Genomic DNA, 4,367 nt, shown 5'->3' on the forward strand with positions numbered 1-4,367 from the left:
CTTGTGCTGAGTCAGTTCCTAGGTAGGGGTCACAAGATCAAATAAGCCAGTTTATCCATCAAGTGCAGGGCTTCAAAATGTCTCAAGCACTTAAGTTTTACAATAGTGATGTTATCCTCTGGAGCAATTTGGGGAGGGTCAAACTCTTGTAGCCTCCAGCTGCATGACTCCTAAACCATCATTTCTAATCCAAATTCTAACAAATTTTGGCTAATTTATTAGTCCTACAAAGGCAGTCGAGTCCCCAGACAAGGGGGGTTGTTTTGGGAAATGAGACCACACGCCCAGCCGATAAAAGTTCTTTTCTCAATATAAAAATATCTATGTGTATTTGATCGTTGTGGTGGCTCACGCCTGTACTCCCAGCACTTTGGGAGGCCGAGGTGGGAAGATCACGAGGTCAGCAGATGGAGACCATCCTGGCTAACACAATGAAACCCCGTGTCTACTAAAACTACAAAAAAATTAGCCGGGCGTGGTGGCGGGCTCCTGTAGTCCCAGCTGCTCGGGAGGCTGAGGCAGGTGAATGGCGTGAACCCGGGAGGCGGAGCTTGCAGTGAGCCGAGATTGCACCACTGCACTCCAGCCTGGGCGACAGAGCGAGACTCCGTCTCAAAAAAAAAAAAAGAAAAGAACTTTTATCTGAGGAATGCTATTCTTCTTAATTATCAGGCCTAGAAAAATACTTAAAATGAGACCACAATCACATCCTACTCTTCCCTTTGACTTATGCATTCGTCTCTTAAAACTGCTTGCTGTTGCCACAAGTAAATATAAATAAACCTAATGATGCCACCCCAGGCACAATAACCCACACCCTATAGCTTAATGTGTAGGCAATCATTAAATCAATGTTATTTTTGTAAACCAATGAGGATTTCTGACAAACAACTTTGGGCCAGCTCACTCCCTGTTCCTCTTTTTACCTTTAAAAAACTACTCATAACTGTGGCTTATCTGGGTATATATTGAAGGCAGCTTGAATCTATGCTCCTAAGTTGCAATCCTCAAGCTTGGCCCAAATAAATTTCCTACTTATATTAATTTTGCCTCAGCTTCTTCCTTTTAGGTCGATAACATCACAGATATAAAAAACCTTTTTCACACAAATAATTCACTTCATCTAAGTTCTTTGTTATGAGTTGTCACTTTTATTTTTTACCTTTTCTCCTCCTTTTTCTATGTTTATCTTGTTTTATAAATATTAGTCTTTAACCATAGAAAATTATGTAAAAATTAAAATTATATGTAACATTATTTATTGACTACCTTGAGTAATCATAGCTCTGTAACAAAGGGGTAAACCAGCATTCAAAAGACAGTTGAGCATACATCAAAATCAATTTAATGTGAAAATTAAGTGTAGAGGCTGAGATTTATCAATACTTTATAAATAGCACATACCATAAGTCTTGACATAAAATATGCTCAACAAATATTAATTAAATAAATAAATTTAAACTTTTGAGTACATTTTGAATATGTTTATATAATTTAGATTCAAATACTCTCAATTTTCATTTCTTGAGCTCATGGCAAAGCTCCTTTTTCAGATTTTTCTTGGTATTATCTTGAGGCCATGTGATTAAGTAAGTTATCCAAAGATGTTGGGTAAAATGTGATAAACATCATTTCCAGGCCCAACTTCTGAAAGGTCTACTGTGATCTTCCACTATCTTATTTTCTTCATTCTCTGTGCCTGGAAGCTGAGGGCTTCAGGACAATAGAGCCCCAGGATAGAAAGGCATTGGATCATTGAGTCACTTCTTGGAGGAAGAAAACCTAAGAGGGCTGCTTGACTACTGGACTGTGACCTAAACAAGGTATACTTTTGTAGCATTAATTGTGGAGGTATGTCCTAAGAACATGATTGCTATGATTTGAATGTGTCCTCCAAATTTCATGTGTTGGAAACTTAATCACCAATGTGGCAGCATTGAAAGATGGAGTCATTAAGAGGTAATTGGATCATCAAGGCTCTGCCCTTATGAATGGATTACTCCACTCATGGATTAACAAACTAATAAGTTATGAACCAATGGGTTATCATTGGAGGGAAACTGGTGGCTTTATAAGAAGGAAAAGAGAGACCAGAGCTAGCATGTTAGCACGCTCTACCCTCTTGCCATGTGATACCCTGCACCACTTCAGGACTCTGTAGAGTGCCCCACAGTGAGAAGGCCCTCACCAAATGCAGCACCTCAACCTTGGACTTCTCAGCATCCATAACTGTAAGAAATTAATTCTTTTTTAAAATAACTTCATGACCAAGACTCAAAAGCAAATGCAGAATAAACAAAGATAAATAGATTGGTCTTAATTAAACTAAAAATCTTCTGCACAGCAAAAGAAACAATTGGCAGAGTCAACAAACCACTCAGAGTGGGAGAAAATTTTTGCAATCTATATACCCGACAAAGGAGTAATATCCAGAATCTACAAGGAACTCACACAAATTAACAAGAAAAAAACAAACAATCTCATCAAAATGTGGGCTAAGGACATGAAGACTATTCTCAAAAGAAGATATACAGATGGCCACCAAACATGATAAAATGCTCAACGTCACTAAAGATCAGGGAAATGCAAATCAAAAATGCCAAGACCAGCTCAGTCGGGGAGACCCTAACCCAGCAGCGCTAGAGGAACTGAAGACACACACACAGAAATATAGAGGTGTGAAGTGGGGAATTAGGGGTCTCACAGCCTTCAGAGCTGAGAGTCCCGAACAGAGATTTACCCACATATTTATTAGCAGCAAACCAGTCATTAGAATTGTTTCTATTGATATTAAATTAACTAAAAGTATCCCTTATGGGAAACAAAGGGATGGGCCGAATAAATTGCAGCAGGAACATGCCCTTAAGACACAGATCACTCATGCTTTTGTTTGCGGTTTAAGAATGCCTTAGCTGGGGGCGGTGGCTCACGCCTGTAATCCCAGCACTTTGGGAGGTCGAGGCGGGTGGATCACGAGGTCAGGAGATCGAGACCATCCTGGCTAACACAGTGAAATCCCAACTCTACTAAAAATACAAAAAATTAGCCAGGCGTGGTGGTGGGCGCCTGTAGTCCCAGCTACTCAGGAGGCTGAGGCAGAAGAATGGTGTGAACCCGGGAGGCGGAGCTTGCAGTGAGCCAAGATCACACCACAGCACTCCAGCCTGGGCCACAGAGCAAGACTCCATTTCAAAAAAAAAAAAAAGAATGCCTTTAAGCAGTTTTCTGCCCTGGGCGGGCCAGGTGTTCCTTGCCCTCATTCCTGTAAACCCACAACATTCCAGCTTGGGTGTTAGGGTCAATTATGAACGTCACAGTGCTGCAGAGATTTTGTTTATGGTCAGTTTTGGGGCCAGTTTATGGCCCGATTTGGGGTGGAGGGGCTTGCTCCCAACACAAAACCACAATGTGATACCACTTTACTCCCATAAGAAAGGCCATTATCAAAAACATAAAAAAAATAGATGTTGGCATGGATGTAGTGGAAAGGGAGCACTCTATACTGCTGGTGGGAATGTAAACTAGTAGAACCACTATGAAAAACAGTGTGGAGATTCCTTAAAGAATTAAAAGTAGAACTACTATTTGATCCAGCAATCCTATTACAGGGTATCTACCCAGACGAAAAGAAGTCATTATACAAAAAAGACACTTGCACATACATGTTTATAGCAGCACAATACACTATTTCAAAAACGTAGAACCAGCCCAAATGTCCATCAATCAACTAGTGGATAAAGAAACTGTGATATATATATATATTACATATATATGGTATATATATATTACACATATATGGTATGTATATATGGTATACATATGGTGTGTGTATATGTGTATGTATAAACATATATACATATATTATATGCCCCCCCACACACACACCATGGAATATTACTCAGCCATAAAAAGAAATGAAATAATGGCATTCACATTCACAGCAACCTGGATGGAATTGGAGACTATTATTCTAAGTGAAGTATCTCAGGAATGGAAAACCAAACATCATATATTCTTACCAATAAGTGGGAACTAAGCTATGAGGATGCAAAGGCATAAGAATGATACAATGGACTTTGGAGACTCAAGGGAAAGGGTGGGAGAGGGGTGAGGGATAAAAGATTACACATTGGGTACAGTGCACACTGCTTGGGTGGGTGCACCAAAATCTCAGAAATCACCATTAGAGGACCTATCCATGTAACCAAACACCACCTGTTCCCCGAAAACCTATCGACATAAAAATAAATCAATAAATATAATTTTCAAATGGAAAAAATAAAATAAAATGGATTATCTAGTTTCAGGTATTCTGTTATAGACAACAGAAAACAAGACTGCGAAAATGACATTGGAGTAGTAGGTTG

The sequence above is a fragment of the Macaca nemestrina genome, chromosome 4 (genome assembly GCF_043159975.1).
Source record: "Macaca nemestrina isolate mMacNem1 chromosome 4, mMacNem.hap1, whole genome shotgun sequence".
NCBI classification, from domain to species: Eukaryota; Metazoa; Chordata; class Mammalia; order Primates; family Cercopithecidae; genus Macaca; species Macaca nemestrina.